This window comes from Neomonachus schauinslandi, chromosome 8, assembly GCF_002201575.2.
Source record: "Neomonachus schauinslandi chromosome 8, ASM220157v2, whole genome shotgun sequence".
Lineage (NCBI taxonomy): Eukaryota > Metazoa > Chordata > Mammalia > Carnivora > Phocidae > Neomonachus > Neomonachus schauinslandi.
Genome location: NC_058410.1, coordinates 64,253,806 through 64,274,340, shown reverse-complemented (window position 1 = coordinate 64,274,340; position 20,535 = coordinate 64,253,806).

The window sequence follows — 20,535 nt, the reverse complement described above, 5'->3', positions numbered from 1 at the left end:
CTAGAAAATATTACCTATTGAACAACTCCGCATTTTGCACCCCCCTAACCCTGGCAACCACCATTCTACTCTCTGCTTCTATGAGTTGACTGTTTTCGATACCTCATGTAAGTGGAATCATGACTAGCTTATTTCATTTAGTGTAATTTTGCTCTTTAGATAGATGCAGTATTTATCTCTGAATTATACCTAAATAAATTTAATAAGAATAAAGCATAAAAGAAACTCAAAAGTTGGGGCGCCTGAGTGGCTCAGTCAGTTAAGCGGCTGCCTTCGGCTCAGGTCATAATCCCAGAGTCCTGGGATCGAGCCCCACGTCGGGTTCCTTCCTCAGCGGGGAGCCTGCCTCTTCCTCTCCCTCTGCCTGCCACTCCCCCTGCTTGTGCTCTCCCTCTCTCTGTCTCTATCAAATAAATAAATAAAATCTTTAAAAAAAAAAAAAAAAGAAAAGAAACTCAAAAGTTACTTATAGTAGTTTCTACAGACTAAATACAGGTAACTTGTTTAGTTTTTATTCTAAAAAACTTAAAAAAAAAAACTTTCAGAAACCCCAAGACTTCATTTATTTTTTGTTAGATTGGTCATGTGACTCCAAATATGGGTTTATTAACAGATATCATTATTCTAAGCACGGGGTCAGAAAAATGATTGTTCCTTCCTAAAAAATCATTTTATCTGTATTTCAACAAACAACAGGAGCATAAAATTTTTCAGATCTCCTATGAAAACAATCTTTCAGATAAACTGAGTCCATAATGTGCAACCGAAACAAATCTGGATAATATAAATCAATGTGCTTAATGCACCTTGGAACCTCAAACTACTACTTTATTTTTTAAAGCACTTTTTCCTTTGTTAATTTAATTTTTTTAAGATAATTTATTTATTTATTTATTTGACAGAGAGACAGCAAGAGAGGGAACACAAGCAAGGGGAGTGTGAGAGGGGAAGCAGGCTTCCCGCTGAGCAGGGAGCCCGATGCGGGGCTCAATCCCAGGACCCTGGGACCATGACTTGAGCCGAAGGCAGACGCTTAATGACTGAGCCACCCAGGAGCCCCTCTTATTTTATTTTTTAAACAGGTATCTTTAAGCCAGATTTTTATCTCTCCATTACATCTTTAAATTGCTCTTGTGTGGTGACTTGGTCCTTAAAATTTATTAAAATAGACTCAATCTTATTGATATAGATTTCTTCAAAATTTGATCCAACAACTGGTCACATATAACACTAAGGATGACTTCCTATTCACTGTAAATAACCACAATATTAGTAGACCTATTAACAAGTAAAGTAGAAAATGAACTCAAAATTTTATTGTAATTTAACTTTTAATATTCTGTGTTCATTTAAAATACGTTTGGTTAGGGATGCCTGGGTGGCTCAGTCGGTTAAGCGGCTGCCTTCGGCCCGGGTCATGATCCCAGGGTCCTGGGATCGAGTCCCACATCGGGCTCCTTGCTCAGCAGGGAGCCTGCTTCTCTCTCTCTCTCTCCCTCTGCTTGTGCTCTCTCTGTCAAATAAATAAAATCTTAAAAAAAAAAAAATACGTTTGGTTAAAAAAAATTTACTGGCATCTACAATAGAGATACCTTCTAATATACATTGCAGAGGAGTTGATACATTTTGTCTATAATATTTATATTTTTTAGCATGCTACTCCTGAAAGAAAATAAAAAGATAAACCCATGTTGAGTATTAAAATCTTCCATTAGTTTTTTCTCTAAATTTCTAACTAGCCTACAACCACCAGAGGGCAGGCTTTACATTATAATGAAACAAGAATTTACTTTCACATCTATTGTAACAGTACACACTTAAAATGTTTTAAAATGACTGTTTTAAGAGTAGAAATTTGTCACAGTATAACTACTTTTTGAGAGGTAAATTAAGCTAAATCATATCTTACATATATTCTTTAGTACTCGTGTAGTAATTTTTAAATTTTTGACATGACTTTTCTTTTTTTTTTTTTTTTTTTTGGAACCAGTGTTAGAGGAATCATATGCAATTCTGCATCTTCATAAAATTATGTTCAATACCAAATAAATACCCTTTCCTAATGTTTAGTTCACAAATAAATTAGTGATTGAACTAATCTATGTGCTCGCCTAGTCCTGTCTTCTGGATAAGGCAAAAGGAGTTCAGCATGAAACTTCAGCAGCTGGGGTTAAGTCAGAATCTTTGTATATGGCACAGAGTTCCTCCATCATCAAAAAATAACAATAAACTTTGAAAACACAACTTATTCATAAGCCACACCGTTAAATGTGTGTGTTATGTATGGCATAAAATTCCTGTTTCATTATAAAAATCTTGTAGTTAGCTGAATTGAAAGTCGCAATAATCTCTGCACCAGGATGTATAGCAATCTATATTAAGATATATCCTACAGTTACTTCTCAATTTTTGGGGGGTGTGTTCTGCTGCTCAGGAGAAATGGATCCTTAGACATTCACATTGTATATACTATACTTGATGATTGATAGCAGATATTGAGCACTTAGCATGTTAAACTGTGTGACTTGCTCAAAAGCACATAGTTGGTGACTGGTTAAGCCTAGGTTAGTACTGATACTTGTCACCTTTCAAAAGAGATTTATTTTTTTCAAGTAAATGTCCAGGCTCCAAATACTAACAAAGAAGTGCAAGGTATTTGAATCATTAGATTGTAGTCCGAAGAGAGATGGCCTCAGTCTAAGAAGTGGTCCAGCTACAATCAAGTTAAAATGTGAACACTTGAATAACCACCACCTACAGACCCCTGGGTAACTTGAGAGATACCAGATATGACTATCTAAGTCTAAGTACCTTTCAATTAAAAAAAAATGCCATGATGGTATAGAGCTAGGTAGATGAAATGGATACAAATTCAAGATCATAAATTTGTGCAAATCATTATATTTTCTTTTTATTAAACTTAAATACTGGTGACCCACTGTGGTAGACTTGTTGCATCAAAGGTCCCAGTTAATGGCTTCCCTGAATCCATGTCATGGACAATTTCACTTTGCTAGTGCCATGTGAGCATGACAGTCCTGGCCTTGTGCACACAGGTTTGTGATAAACTCAGGAAGGATGAGACACTTGGAAGAAAGCCAGCAGTAAACCCCAGAAGCAGAGCTATCTGACTGACTCTCAACCCACTAAGAACCATGAGGGGGTTTAGCTGTGCCCAACTGTGGTAGGCAGACTGTTGATCCCCCAAAGATATGTTGTAATTCCTGGAACCTGTAAATAGGTAAATAACACCTAAATGCCAAAAGGGACATAGCAGATGTGATTAAATTGTGAAGTTTTTTTTTAAGATTTTATTTATTTATTTGACACAGAGAGAGAGAGAGAGACAGCTAGAGAGGCAACACAAGCAGAGGGAGTGGGAGAGGGAGAAACAGGCTCCTGGCCGAGCAGGGAGCCCGATGCGGGGCTCGATCCCAGGACCCCGGGATCATGACCTGAGCCGAAGGCAGACGCTTAATGACTGAGCCACCCAGGCGCCCCTAAATTGTGAATCTTAAAATGGGAAGATTATCCTGGATTATCTGGGTGGGTCCAGTGTAATCACAAGGGTTCTTAGAAGAGAAAGGCAGAAAGGTCTTGGAAGAGATCAGAGAGAAAGAGCATTTTGATGATGCTACACACTGTGTTTAAGATAGAAGAGGGGGCCATGAACCCAAGAATGCACATGGCCTGTAGAAACCGGAGAAGGGAAGGAGATGGACTTTCCTCTTGAGGTTCCAGGAGGAAGAGAATCCTGCTGACACCTTCCGTTTAGTCCTGTTAGATCCATTTCTGACTTCTAACACCGAAACTGTAAAATAATAAATTCTGTTGTTTTAAGCCATTAAATTTGTGGTAATCTGTTATAACAGCAGTAGGGACTAGTGCTCTAGCCTAAAGCATTGCCTGTAAATTCATGAGTTAAATAAGCTGTTTTGATTTCAGTTCTAAGTGGTGGGGTGTTTTATTACCCCATTGCTAGCTGATATACTCTTTGAAGCAGAGATTTTGTTTTCTTTGTATATTTTTATATGCCCCAACTATTTAAGAAAGTAAGGACCAAATACTGAAAATGTGCAGAAAAGCGAGTAAGACAAGAAAGAGGAGGAGAACTGTATTACCCAAAAGAACTTTGTCAAAGTTCTTTTTCAAGATGTACACTCTGTCTCATTTAATTTGTAAACAACCATACAGAGTAAATATTCTTAATGTCGCATTTTAAAAATAACTAAAACACAGATATAATGTAAGTTCTACAGCTGGAAATGAGAGCACTTCGAACTAGGTTCAAGTTCTATTAATAATGACTTTCTGAATCATAGCACTAAGAAGAATATGACTTTTATATTATAAAACTAGGAGTTTTTATACTTAGTGTACGGTGTTAATAAAATCTGTGTCCAAGAAGACTTATATGAAATTCTATACTTCAGCAGAATGTGTTTTCAGATGAAAGCTTGCCTCTATCAGAAATAATGCAATTATCATGCAGTAGCAGAAACAGAAAAATATACTAGTTTTGCTTTGAATATGTATACATAAACAGTATCAAGAATGTTTGAAGAAATTTGTTATAACAAAAGAATCTGATTTTAATAATTTTGCTAAGGACTTTAGGGCTAATGATAACTTTCAAATCTTTCCTAAAACTGTTTCCATCAGAAATATCAATTCCAATCATGAAAGGATAAATACCAAGATATACAGTAAAGTACCACAAGGGAAAATTTCATCCCGTTTTCCCTGTTGAATATATATGGCCTCTCAATTGGAATTATGACATTTCATAAATGAGCATTGCAAAACACAACTAAAGGTGTTTTCCTCATTCTTCAGAACATTCAGATTTCCTCAGAACATTCAGATTATAGAGCCCCAGGCAAAGTACTTGTCTCTTTAATAGATGTTTCCTCAAAATTTAATAGAATGTTTCCTCAGAACATTCAGATTAGAGTCTCAGAGACCTTGATTTAAGATTTGACTCTGATTTATTGTCAGTGAAACATGACCAAGTTACTATACTTTCCTTTCTGAGCCTTGGCCTTTGCTGAAGTGAATAATACACACCTCATAAAATCATTAATGAATTAAATAAAACAATTTCTATGTATAAAGAATCTTGCAGAGTCCCAAATAATTATTGGTTTTACTAATTATAGCATGGTGCTAATGAGCCCAAAGTGTGAGTTTTATCTTAAATGGGCCCTAGTTCTATAATCCCTCCATGACCCCCAGTGGCATTTCCAATTCTAGTTATCTCTTTTGAAATTCTGTACCCATCCTAGTTGACTTAGGGGGCCTTAACAAAATACCACAGATAGAGTGGCTTAAACAACAAAAATTTATTTTCTCACAGTTCTAGAGAATAGAAGGCCAAGATCAAGGTTCTTTCAGGGTTGGTTTCTGGTGAGACATCTCACCTGGCTTTTTTTTTTTTTTTGGTATGTTAATCACCATACATTACATCATTAGTTTTTGATGTAGTGTTCCATGATTCATTGTTGGCGTATAACACCCAGTGCTCCATTCAATGGAATATTATGCAGTCACCTGGCTTTTAAACAGCTGCCTTTTTATTGTCTTCATAAGGATTCTTCTCTGTGGAAGTGCAGGACTCTCTGGTGTCTCTTCCTTTTATAAGAACACCAGCCATCTTGGATTAGGGCTCCATCCTAATGTTATCATTTAACCTTAAACACCTTGTTAAGGCCCTACCTCCAAATGCAGTCACATTGAGATTTAGGGCTTCAACATATAAACTTGAGGGGATACAGTTCAGTGCATAACAGTGCCATTGGTTAGTACCACTGTGTAGTTATTGCTCAAACACACATCTGCAAACTTCCTGCCCGGGAAAGTTATGTCTGTTTGAACATTGAAACTTCCTCTTTTCTTTTCTTCGATAACAGCTGTATTTTACTGTGAAATTATTTATTTAGCGTTATAATCTTTGGAAGTAACCGCTTTATCAATTCTTAGCCGTGTACAATTGTAATAATCATAAAGAAATGTGTTTTGGCCAATTTTATACACAATATAGGGCTGCTAACTTGAAATGGCCGAATTATAGCTTAATGAGAAAAGTATTTTGAATTTGTCTCTAATCTTTCATTCCAACTTTCTATTACATATATAGAGCTCATTATATCTTTGCCCTTCTATTTTTCTCATCTACCTTTTGGATACCCAGGCCTACCCCTCTTGCTTTCCTTCCCTACTATGACTTACATCCTCTAGTGTGTTATAATGTTCCCTCCTAACCCAGGGGCAGGCACCCTCAACCTCTTCTATTCATTACTTGCCAAACGTCAGTGATGACTTCCTTCTCTGGCCCAAGTGTAAGAATCAGTTGTGTAAAATAAGCAATGAGGCAAATATACCAGGTCCAAATGTGATCTAGAAACACACCAGATGGTATTCTTCTTACCTATATTCTTTACTAGAAACAATAATACCTTATTTTAGATAGCACCACGCCAGTTTCAGCTCTTTTATAAAATTTAGTCTTTTTTTCCATAGGCTTAAACCTAACTGAAATCCACTTATATTTTTAGAGCAAATACCGACTCTTTTTTTTTAACTCTTTTGTCTGTAATTAGATGTTACTTCAAGGGAAGGAGGTATTCGTGGCCCTTTCATCACTCGCTTTGGCAGCAATATGATTGACAGCAATGGCATAAAGTCATAACTGTCTTAATGTTGTTTGGTCAGGCTAAATGCACAGTTAGTTCTCCCTTATTACATTTCAAAGACCAATTTTAAAAGATACTTTTCTCAGAACTGATAAACATTACAAGTTCCTCTTGATCTGGGATGTAAAATTTATCTGGCTTAGGATGATACAAAGAATTTAATTGAACTTATTTAAAAGTTATATTTAATACAATCAAAATGTACTATTGCTATAATTATACCAAGAAAGAGGGAGAAACATTCAAATGCACCTTAAATGTTAAGGATGCCTGTGACATTTAAGGATTTCCGGGAAAATCCTGCCATTTTTATCTGACGCGGGGATTCTCAGATAAGGCACCAGAGGACCAGATGCGCTTGGTTTTCTTCTCAGCCAACCGCAAGGGCTGAACTAAACAGTAACTTGGAATTCCAGTGTCAGTGGTGGGTGCTCTTGTCCCCAAATATAACACTGTCTATAGTCACTTCTGCCTATTCATTGAGTAGTTTTTAAAGAAGGTTGACCAGGGATTAAAATTTTATTTTTGTGGTAATTAATAATACAATTAGTATATTGCTATACCAGCTATGTTGCTGTGTTTTCTTTAAATTCCAGTATCGTTAACATACAGTATTATATTAGTTTTAGGTGTACAATACAGTGACTCAACAATTCTATACATTACTCAGTGCTCATTACAATAAGTGTATTCTTAGTGGCCTTCATCTATTTCCCTTCTCTCCCCTCCCCTCCCCTCTGGCAACCACCAATTTGTTCTCTATATTTAAGACTGCTTTTTGTTTATTTCTTTTTTTCATTTGTTTGTTTTGTTTCTTAAATCGCACATACGAGTGAAATCATGGTATTTGTCTTTCTCTGACTGACTTATTACACTTACCATTACACACTCTAGATCCATCAGTGTTGTTACAAATGGCAGGATTTCATTTGTTTTTATGGCTGAGTAATATTCCATTGTATGTATATACCACGAACATTTGGGTTACTTCCATATCTTGGCTATTATAAATAATGCTGTAATAAACATAGGGGTACATATATCTTTTCAAATTAGTGTTTGTCCTTTCTTTGGGTAAATACCCAGCAGTGGAATTATTGAATCATATGGTAATTCTATTTTTAATTTTTTGAGGAACCTTCATACTGTTTTCCATAGTGGCTACACCAGCTTGTATTCCCACCAATAGTGTAAGAGGTTTCCTTTTTCTCCTCATCCTCACCAACACTTCTTATTTCTTGTATTTTTAGTTTTGGCCATTCTGACAGGTGTGAGGTAATATCTTATTGTGGTTTTGATTTGCATCTCCCTTATTATTAGCAATATTGAGCATCTTTTCATGTGTCCATTGGCCATGAATATCTTCTTTGGAAAAATGTCTATTCATGTTCTCTGCCCATTTTTTAATTGGATTATTTATTCTTTTGGTTTTGAGTTGTGTAAGTTCTGTATATATTTTGGATTTTAACCCCTTATCAGATACATCATTTGCAAACATCTTTTCCCATTCAGTAGGTTGTCTTTTTGTTTTGTTTTGTTTTTTTGTTTTCTTTGCTGTACAAAAGCTTTTTGTTTTAAGTTTAATTTTGCTTTTGTTTCCCTTGCCAAAGGAGACAAATCTAGAAAAAATGATTTGAAGGCTGATGTCAAAGAGATTACTGCCTATGTTTTTTCCTAGGAATTTTATGCTTTGGGGTCTCACATTTAGGTCTTCAATCCATTTTGAGGTTATTTTTGTGTGTGTTGTAAGAAAGTGGTCCAGTTTCATTCTTTTGCATATAGTTATCCAATTTTCCCAACACCATTTGTTAAAGAGACTTTTTCCCATTGCCCATATTGTTGCCTCCTGTGTCAAAGATTAATTGACCATATATTTGTGGGTGTATTTCTAGGCTATCTGTTCTATTCCATTGATCTATGTATATATTTTATTGCCACTACTATACTGTTTCGATTACTACAGCTTTGTGGTATATGTTGAAATTTGAGATTGTGATACTCCAGTTTTGTTCTTTTCCAAGATCACTTTGGCTATTAGGTCTTTTGTGGTTCCATACAGATTTTAGGATTATTTGCTTTAGTTCTGTGAAAAATGCTGTTGGTATTTTGATAGGAATTGCATTAAATCTATAGATTGCCTTGGGTGGTATGGACATTTTAACAATATTTTTTCTTCCAATCCATGAGCATGGAATAGCTTTCCATTTCTTTGTGTTGTCTTCAGTTTCTTTCATCAATGTTTTATTTAGTATAGGTCTTTCACCCCCTTGGTTAAGTTTATTCCTAGATATTTTATTCTTTTTGGTACAATTGCAAATAGAATGTTTTCTTAATTTCTCTTTGCTACTTCATTATTAGTATATAGAAAATGCAACAGTTTTCTATATATTAATTTTATAACCTATGACTTTACTGAATTAATTTATCAGTTTTAGTAGTTTTTGGTGGAGTCTTTACAATGTTATTTTTATGGTAATTAATGATACAATTAGTGTAATGCTATACCGGCTGTGTTACTATGTTATTTTTTGACCATTTTTTTTTTTCATTTTTGTACATGAAATTAGCCATTTTTGATACACATGAACAGAATCACTTATTATGATCACATACATTTTTAAAAAATATTTTATTTATTTATTTGACAGAAAAAGAGACAGAGAGCACAAGTAGGCAGAGCGGCAGTCAGAGGGAGAGGGAGAAGCAGGCTCCCCGCTGAGCAGAGAGCCCCACATGGGGCTTGATCCCAGGACCCTGGGATCATGACCTGAGCCGAAAGCAGACACTTAACTGACTGAGCCACCCAGGTTCCCCAATATACATTTTTAAAAAAAGATTTATTTTAGAGAGAGATACTGAGAGAGCACGAGTGGGGGGAGGGGCAGAGGGAGAGGGAGAATCTCAAGTAGACTCCACGCCGAGCATGGATCCTAATGCACGGCTTGATCTCAGGACCCTGAGATCATGACATGAGCCCAAGTCAAGAGTCAGACACTTAACCAGCTGAGCCACCCAGCCACCCATATATCTTTTAACTGTTAAATAAACACTCCCCGAAAACATAAATATTGTAAATAAATGAAAACTTTATACCCCATAAGCCACATGAATGGGCAAGTCATTTTCTAAACATAGTACATAAATATTTACTTGAAGAAGTTTTCAAGATGAAAAAAGTTAAAATTTTGTTTTTCGTGGTGAGGCCATGAAACCAGAAATACATCAGAAATATAACTGGTGAAAAAAACTAAAACACCAAAATATTTTTAATTGTAGTATAATTTTGTTCATAGCATTAACTATATTCATGTGCATAATATCTTGGAAGAGATAAAGTGCATCAGTTGTTGCCAGGTAGAGAGGATTTTTGTTGTTGCTGTTGGTTTTCCCTTTTTATTCTCAGATCAGTAACTTGAGAAAGTGGTCAAATTATAGCTCAGTGTAAAAGGTACAAGAGAGAGAACATAGAAAAAAAAATCTATAAGCTGTAGTTGTTTTCAAACAATTAAATATGTTTGACCATGATCATTATTTTATGTTTATTGAAGCAACATGAATAAATCAACAGCATTTCAAATTGGGGCACTTGGGTAGTCAGTCGGTTAAGCGTCTACCTTCAGCTCAGGTCATGATCCAGCCCCATGTTGGGCTCCCTGCTTCTCCCTCTCCCTCTGCCTGCCACTCCCCCTGCTTGTGCTCTCTTTCCCTCTGTCAAATAAAAGAAACTCAAAAAACAAAAAGCAAAACAAAACAAAAAACAGCATTTCAAATTAGGAAATAATACCCTAAGGGACTTGGAACAGCACACAAACAAGCCTGTCTGTCTTTGATGAGCCTCTGAATTAAAAATATATGTACCCCCAGCTTCATAAACAATATAAATGATATTTCAGGGTGAATCAGACAAGATCTTGGTTATTTGTTAGTGTCAATATTCTCCATAAACAAATCAACTAATATTCATTTCCATTGCTAAAAGCAGAGTAGATAAGCTGATAACTGATTATGTTGCTTAACTATAATTGTTAGAATATTATTCTTATGGACTTTATAGTTATTTCATCAATACAAAATACATTTCTCTTTTTTTTATTAGTAGTTTTTATGGTGATGATTAGAGATCTCTTTCTCAAAAGGGACCTGGATAAAAATAAAATGAAAATTGACTCATTAGAATTGATTCATCCTCCTAGTTTAGCAGTACTTTCACAAAAATGTCTGAAAGACAGGGATTTTTTAAAAAATGAACAAATTACTTGTATATTATCAAAAAAAAGCAATATGTGTCTAATATAGTCCTTTTAATTTTTATAGTAAAGGGAAACACATAGCTAACCATAAAATACTATGGACCTACCATGGGTATCAATATTGACTTCAAATAGATTGCATATAGATGGCAAATGTTTATTGATAAAGTGACTAAGTTTGTTTCATACTGAATATCATAAGAGTTTTCTATATTATCACTGAAACTTTATACTTACAATAAAAAGAATATTTTTGGAATTTAAAAAATTTTAATAGGAAAAATCTGTTATTTTTCATGAAGATATTTTCTAAGAAACACATGACATTTATGGTATATGTCTCCTTGTAGAGTCTCTCTTTACTCTTTTTTTGGGGAGGATGGAGGAAACCCTGGGAGTTTTAGAGTTCCAATCTGGTATTTATGTTTCCCTTAAATATTACATGACTTTTATACATTTAGCTTAATATAAAAATGTTTATGAGAATATAAATCTGATGAATCGTTTTTTCCTTTAGCATGTGTTTAACACTCAGTAAATATTTCTTAACCCTTTACTTTGTGGTAGGCACTATTTTTGGAAAAACATCTGTTGCAAGGCGAATAAATATTGAATTGCTTGCATATTGGTTTATCTTTATTCCTTTTCTTCATTTATCAGGTCTTTGGGTTATGGTTCAAAAGAAGTAAACAAATTCTATTTTAAGCCCCATGGTTCTGATATGATAATGGCAGCCACCTAAATTTAAATTTATCTACACATTCTATAAAAGAATATGTATCACACAAGAAATACCTTTTCAACCCACTCCTGTCGCCTAACTGGAAGTCAGATAATCCTGACGAGTTATATATAAGTAGGATATCAGCTAAAGCAGACACAGACTGTAGTAAAGGTAGAAAGGCCAGAAGGGTCCTAGCAGTTGATGGAACACAAAAAGAACGAAACAAGAAACACTGAGAAGAAGTCTGGAGACTTAATGAGATAAAATGTAGTGGAAATCAAAAAGAAGTTGATGCAGAGTGCACAGGATCAGGGAGACAGTTTTAAATTTAAAAGAAAAATGTTAAATCTCCATCAATCTTCATTGAGAAACTGTTTTAGATAGCTTTATCGACCAATGCAAAATTATTTTGCTAGCTCCTGTTCAGATGTATTGTGAGCTAGACTAGTGGTGTAATATTTACAGAGAAGAAGATATTAATTGATGTGTATTAAGAATTGTGACTCAGTGGCTGAGTTACTTTAAGAGTCACTAATGGAAGCTTTTAATGATCAAGCCATTTGTACTGCATAAGAAATGACCTTTGACATTTCTCCTTGTCCAAAAAACTTATTTTTTTCTCTCTTTGATTAATAACTCAAGAAAAATTATATTTGCTAAGAATCAAAGCACTTTAATATACCTAGATTACTTAAAATGCATTCTCTGTGAACATAGACTATATTCTAATTTTTTTCTGCCTTAAAAACCTCTTTCAACTTTATCTGTGAGACTGCATGGCATACATATATTTAGAAGACGGTTTCTTAAAAAACCTAACAAATTTTCAATACTCTACCTGAACTCATATGCAAACACTTTGTGTGTCTTAAAGACCTCCTATGGTAAGTTTCCAGAATCCAGCTTTGACTCTACAAAACTAAATAAAAAAAAAAAAAAATGTGCCCTTTCTGTTGAGTATCTTAAGTCAGTCTATTTGAGGCATGCCCAGGGATTCTCCCACCTTCTTACTTTCATTTGGAGGCCTCTACTCTCTGGTTCTGTAAAATTTACTAGGACTGGTGCACTGCTGGCAGAATGACTGATGAAAGACTAAAGCATATTTCTTCAGTTTAAAATTTAACTTCAGTGAGAAATCTATACCTATTCCCACCTGGATATTTATTTTTAAAGATTATCGAAGAAAATAGTTGCTACATATTTACATTCCAACCCAGAAAGATCTAAAAATTATAATAATATCAATGTGATATTTAGCAAATTCAGTTTTGTTAGGCCAGCAGAATTATTTTCTTTAAAGAGATTCTTTATGGTAGAAACATATTTAAATTCTCTTCAGACCAAAAGATTCAATAGCAATTTTTAAGGGGATGTAAAAGAAAAATGGTCTGGGTTCCCTTTGCAACTTGAAAATTACATTTAAAATTAAAACTAAATAACAATATGACATCCCGGCAATAGAAAAGCAGCTGCCTCCTGACAAGCATAATTTGCCTTTATGGTTCTGAAATTAATACTGGAACAATAGGACAGCAAGGAAAAATGTATCTCTTATAAAAAGCCCTTGGCAAAATGTGAGGTTTTTAAATCCTGATTTCTGATGGACTGACTACAAAAATAATTACCTATTGTGTAATGTTAAGTTTTCTAATTTTGAGAAAATTTTATGGAGCATAGTACTCATTGTATGTAATATCTTGGTAGGAAAAATATACCTGAAAAGTAAGTATTAATGATAAGTGCAGATATGCTTTTCATTCGTACACTTTAAAGCTAAGCAGAATTTACAATTCAACTGATAATGTCCTTCAACCAAAGACCATCAGAAACATACCTGTAACTGAACACATTTGTACTGATTGGCTTATTGCAATGATAGAGAAAGCACACTATGGGAGCTGTGGAGTGTCCCAGTAAGAGGGTGTTAGGACTTGCTATAGGATGGGAACTTGTGTAGGGTGATATTGGGAATCGTTCAGGTCGCTAGCAGGGCTTTGCTCTGGAATGGATGTTGTCAAGAAGCAGGGGTAATAATTCTCTTCTGGAAATTGAGAATAGAGTGACTCTCATGCTGTGATTGGGAAAGAGGCAGAAGTTACTTAAATTAGCCAGGGCAGGGAGATCTATGGTCACTTTTATGGCTTGTCTGGTGTTTTGGTTTTCATTTGTGTTCATATATAATTACATATTGATTACACGTTTGCCTTGATCTATCATGATAACATGGTGGCTTTCTTTAGTGAAATTGTTAATGTTAAACAAGAAAAAGCCACCACCCAGCTGTGATTGCCAGGCAGGGTTCCTTCTGGCAAGATCTGCATTTTTCTTGCTCAGAAAAAAATTCTTTATTGAGAAGACTCTTAAACTCTCCAAGTGATAATGTTTGGGCAACTAAAGATGTCAAAATAATCACTTAACATTTCTCAGTTATCTGGTATGCTTTTCAAATTCTTCTGCAACAATTTTCTTTGCGTGATTTATATAGTATAAATATTTACAAACATTAATTATAAATTTACTAATAAAGAAGCATTTGCAAGCTATAAAAAGTGTTAACAGCTTTATTGAGGTATAATTGGCATACAATAAATGGTACATATTGAATGTATCATTATAAGTTTTAACATGGATATATTTGTAAAATAATCTCGACAAATAATATAATATGCCCATCATCCCCATAAGCTTAATCAAAATTTTAAAATATTTCCTTAACAAGAAATTACTTAGCTAATAATTATTACCATATTAATTTTATTCTTCTGTCTTCTATTTCTGTCATTTCTTGGGCTTAATATCTCCTCAACAAGATGGACTAGAAGGACCATAGCCCTGAACATGAAAATCACTGGAGAGAGAAGTCAGCCCTCTGAGCTGGTAGTAGAAATTTACCCACCCAGCCAGAATATAGTGCTCCTCTTAAGCCAAGTTAAGAAAAACTTCAGTTTATCTTAGTGGCAAGTGTCAAAAATTGTCTGTGGCTGATACAAGCAGAATAGGATTTTGAATAGTTCACAGAATCACCTGGAATGCTGGAGAACTAGGCTCAGAAATTGGTTGGGACCAGGGAGACAGAACAGTAGCCAAGTTCACTGAAAAAATAGTGTACAAACAAAAGGGTTGGGGAGTGGCCTGGGAGGACATGATGCCACAGCTGCTGCATCTTGGATGCTGAGCACTCTGGTTCCACTCTCATTGCTTCTGGACACTTAAAGCCCCACTGAAAAATCAGAAACTGCTGGTCCTGGAGATTCATTGTTGCCACTGGCTTAGCCATCACCCACTACCACCTTGCTTCTTTCCATCAAGATTCAGGGCACATGCATCTGAGTAGCCAAGGCTGTTGTGGTTGTGCTCTGGCTTCCAAAAGGCACTGAGAAAAGTGAGCATTCAGTGTTTTCAGCCTTGAGTGTGGGTAGCAAGTTCTGCTTTCCAAACAGACATAAGGTGATTTCTCCCACAATAGAAATGAGAAATGGGGAGCAAGTTATGGGCAGCAAGTAGTAAATGGCAATTTTCCACTGGAGTCCAAAATGAGGTGGTTTACAGATTGATTGCAAAACAGCCATTTTAGAAGGGAAAACAAGCAGCAGTCTGCCTTTAGTCTGTGATTTCTTGGCACATCCTCACTACTCAGGGACAGACTAACAAGAGTAAGCCAGGATTTTGGTCTTTGCAAGAGGACAAAATGAAAACCTAGTAATGCACATTTACAAGTCTGGTGGTAACACTCAAAGTAGTTGCTAAATAGAATGTTTGCCTTCTGATAGTCCGCAATCTACTCAGGTAAATAGAAAAAGAGACCTGGGTCTAAATAGTGACCATGGCTCATCCCATTCCCTATGCCAGCTCAAGAGGGACTCAATGTTTTCCACTTTGTCTCCTATCACTTTAGCACAGTGATAATGTTCTCTACCTACCCACCCCTTGTTCCTGGCTTACAAGGACCCTCTGTAGCCCATGTGTCCTAAGGCAATGTTTCTGCAACATCAATTTAATTTCTCTGCTGCTTCAAAGCTCTGTTATAACAACTAGGAAAAGTCTGCATCTCAGAAATAGTGGCACATGGATCTATGCTAAGGCTTTATATCCAACTTCAAAAAGAGAGAGAGAGGGGCACCTGGGTGGCTCAGCCGTTAAGCATCTGCCTTCGACTCAGGTCATGATCCCTGCTTCCTGGGATCGAGCCCCACATCAGGCTCCCTGCTCGGTGGGAAGCCTGCTTCTCCCTCTCCCACTCCCCCTGCTTGTGTTCCCTTTTTCGCTGTGTCTCTCTCTGTCAAATAAATAAATAAAATCTTAAAAAAAAAAAAAAAGAGAGAGAGAGGCTTAATTCTTAAATTCCCCCACTCCATCATGCCTAAAATATACTGGTCTTTTTTTTTTTCTCCTTACGGATTGTCCAGTGAATTTGAGCAAGGTTGAACCTGTAGGTAAGATAAACAGTGGGTCCAACTATGAGCACTTGAGAGGGCAAGGCAGTTTTAAGAGTATGCTGAAAGTAACAAAGCATGCCGTATTATAAAGGAGTAACCAGCATTTGAAATCAGCAACCTCCACTGCATCTACTGAGAGATGCCAGAATTGATGTCCACCAGAGCACCTTGTGAGGAGTGCACTGTTGGTAGACAAAGGCTCCTTGTCCACCAGAGACAGAATGTTCCCTTTCTCCTATTTAAATAGAGATTGGAAAGAGATTTGAAGAAAAAAACACAAAACACTCATGGATATTGGGATTTTCTTCAAAAAGGAAGGACGAGAATTTCACTCCTTGTTTGGATGTCTGCTTAGGCAGCAGAATTGGTAAAGTCTCTTTTCACATATAGCACAGAAGAAAAGAGAATTGAAATCAGCTGGCCTGGTGGGGAACTGCCAGACGGAAAGAGAATTAGAACCACACTTAAATTCCCAGGTCCCAAAGAGTATAGAATGTGGGTCCATCTTGTCTCCATAGAGAACAGAAGAAAATGAAGTGCTAAGACTACACTGCATGGCAAACAAGGAGATGCCGTGATGTCACTGCTTGGAGTTCAGTAGGAAGAGGTAGCCAATCTCCTCAAGGCTCCTAGAAGACATTCATGGGAACAAGTCACTCACCAGAGGAGCACATTGGAGCCATCCCCATTTCATGTCCGAACAAAATGAACTATAACAGCAGTTAAAGTCAACCAAGAAGAGATGTTTGTAATTTTCTTCCTATCTCCTGAAACAAAACACAGGGGAAGCTAGTTCCAAAGAGACAATGCAATCTACGAAGTGAATGAGGAACCTGGAGGCAGTTTACAGGAAACTGTGTCCTAAATGTAGAATCAAAGTTTTTAAGGGGTATAAAGATAGTGATTTTGAAGGGGCACGTGCACCCCAATGTTTATAGCAGCAATGTCCAGAATATAGAAAGAGCCCAGATGTCCATCAACAGATTAATGGATAAAGAAGATGTCACACACACACACACAATGGAATATTACTCAGCCATCAAAAAGAATGACATCTTGCCATTTGCAACGACATGGTTGGAACTAAAGGGTATTATACTAAGTGAAATAAGTCAGAGAAAGACAAATACCGTGTGATTTGATTTCACACATATGTGGAATTGAAGAAACAAAACAGATGAACACAGGGAAAGGGAAGGAAAAATAAAATAAGATAAAAACAGAGAGGGATGCAAACCATAAGAGACTCTTAACTATAGGAAACAAACTGAGGGTTCTGGAGGGAAGGTTGGTGGGGGTGCTGGGGTAATTGAGTGACAGGCATTAAGGAGGGCACTTGATGTAATGAGCACCATGTGTTATATGCAACTGATGAATCACTGAATTCTACCCCTGAAACTAATAATACACTATATGTTAACTAAATTGAATTTAAATAATTTTTAAAGGGTATAAAGAGTGAAGTAACATCTAAGGAGTTAGAGTTGAGACCACTTTGGTGGGTCGCACTAAGTTACTGACAGAAGGCCTTTAATGAGCCCAAAGCCAGAATGCACACTCTTGACCCCCCAATACAGCATACATGCCGCCTGGTACTTGGCAGTCTTTAAAAGCTCTAATCGTCCATTTCTCCTGTTTTCCTCTAGAAGACCTGACAGAGATCTTCTATTCTTTTTTAAAGTTTTCTCCTTTTAAACTTTTTTGTATATCATAGACCCCTCTGTAGTTATAATAATTGTGTTAAAACTTTTGTTCAGATAAAGGTTCCTGCACACAAACACATTTTTGGATATGCTTTGGGTGTAGTACACAGACCCCTTGAGGACCATTATGGAATACTTAGGAGTTCTCAGATCCCAGCTCATGAAGATCAGATCTATTTCTTTTCTTGGATGCTCTGAATACACGCTATTATTTTCTGTCCCTAGCAGGAGGAATAGGAACATGTTTGAACTGCTGTGTATATAAAGATCTGCACAAAGGCAGTCCCCCTGTCTAGAACACTTTTCCCAACTCTCCATACCTACCTACCTCCTACTAATTTCTCAGGATTCTGCTCAGCATCCCTATTGCCAAAAGCTTTCCAAAATATCCATGAAGTAGCTGCCCTTCTTATTTGATCTCAGAGCCACCTGGGCAGACATTTATTAGGGTACTTTCTACAATGTAATTATAAGCTCCCTAGATTATAGCATCATGAGGTCAGGATCCTGTCTGTTTTATATCTGTGTCTTCTGAAGCCAGCGTGAGGCCTGGCACACAGTAAATAAACACACAATGAAAACCTGTGAAATAGGTGACTGAAGACATGAGTAAAGACATCTGTCATCTCATATAATTTAACTTACATTCTTAAGTATGTACCAGTCCTTTATTAGTAAATTATAATATTCTGTTTGTTAATAAGTGAAAGCTTCTCAGAGTCTCTCCCCTTTTGGCATTGATCTTTTTCAGTCCCCTGAGTTCAGGAGAGCTCAGATCCAGATTTGGGTTTCTCCTGTTCTCCCAGATCTGTGGCTATTGCTGTGTTCTGCTTTAGCAGTTCTCTGCCTCTCCAACCTTGGTTTTAGTGATCTGCATTCTCACTCTTCTCTGCCTCTTTAATTACTACCTGTGTTGCCACAGGAGCTCCTATATCCTGCATCTTCTTCCTTCTGTGGCCTGGCCATGCTTCATCTTCTCACAAATGGAGAATTCATACCATCTGATCCAAGTCCTCTAAACTAACTTCACTTTGGGGAAATGATGCATACTATGGTATTATAGACATTTGCTGGTTGTCTTCCCAACATCATTTCCCTCTTTATATTACCAAGCATACAATGATTATTCTTTAAGAAGTTGTCTCTCTCCCATTATCAGAAGTGCATATAGGGTGAGATTCTCCTTTTCCTGGCTTTATGAGCCAGGACCGTTACTGATTTAGTCCAATTTTGCACATCTCATTCTTTTTGACCTGGATGGTTACCTGACCTAGTGTGGGGCAAAGCATAAAAAGGAACCCCGTGCTTTTTTTTTTTTTTTAAAGATTTTATTTATTTGACAGAAAGCGGGAGAGAGAGCGAGAGAAAGCACAATCAGGGGGAGCAGCAGAGGGAGAGGGAGAAGCGGGCTCCCCACTGAGCAGGGAGCCCGATGTGGGTCTTGATCCCAGGACCCTGGGATCATGGATCATGACCTGAGCTGAAGACAGACGCTTAACCAACTTAGCCACCCAGGCGCCCACCCATGCCATTTTTAAAAAAATTTAATTCTAGTTTAGTTAACATACAGTATTAAATTAGTTTCAGGTATGCAATATAGTTATTCAGCAATTCTATACACTACTCAGTGCTCATCAAGATAAGTGTACTCTTAATCTCCATCACTTATTTCACCCATCCTTCCTCCCCTCCCTTTTGGTAACCATCTGTTTTTATTCTATAGTTAGGAATCTTTGGTTTGGTTTGTCTCTCTCTCTCTTTTTTTTTTATTTGTTTGTTTTGTTTCTTAAATTCTGCATATGAGTGAGATCATATGGTATTTATCTTTCTCTGACTGATTTAATTCGCTTGGCATTTATATTCTTTAGCTACATCCATGTTGTTGCAAATGACAAGATTTCATTCTTTTTTATGGCTGAGTAATATTCCGTTGTATATGTGTGTGTGTGTGTGTGTGTGTGTGTGTGTGTATACACACACCACCTTTCTTTACCCATTCATCTATCCATGGACTTTTGGGCTCCTTCCATAATTTGGCTATTTTAAATAGTGCTGTAATAAACATAGGGGTGTATACATCCTTTTGAATTAGTGTTTCCGTACTCTTTGGGTAAATACTCAGTTGTGGAATTACTGGATCATATGGTGGCAATTCTTTTTTAATTTTTTGAAGAACTTCCATACTGTTTTCCACAGTGGCTGTACCAGTTTGCATTCCCACCAACAGTGTGCAAGGGTCCCATGCCTTTTTCAGAAGCTACTGGAAATGATTCTGTTTTCCTTTAGGTGAAATACTGTGTTGTAGGAATGCTGAAATTGCTGCAGTCATTTTACTACCTCATTCAAAGAAACTAAAGCTTTTGGGGGCTACCGAAGAGGGGGCTTAAAATGGAGCTAGATCTTGGGGTACCTGGGGGTTCAGTTGGTTAAGTGTCTGACTCTTGATTTTGGCTCAGATCATGATCTCAGTTTCATGGGATCAAGCCCTGTGTTGAGCTCTGCACTGGGCATGGAGCCTGCTTAAGATTCTCTCTCTCCCTCCCCCTCTCCGTTTTGCCCTTCCCTGCCCTACTCATGCTTGCTCTCTCTCTCTTAAAAAAAAAAAAAAAAAAAAAAGTGTAGCTAGATCTGATTTCCTCAGAAATAACACCTATTTTTTTTTTTTTTGCCCAGGCTTGAAAATTTTATTTATTTATTTATTTATTTATTTATTTATTTATTTATTTATTT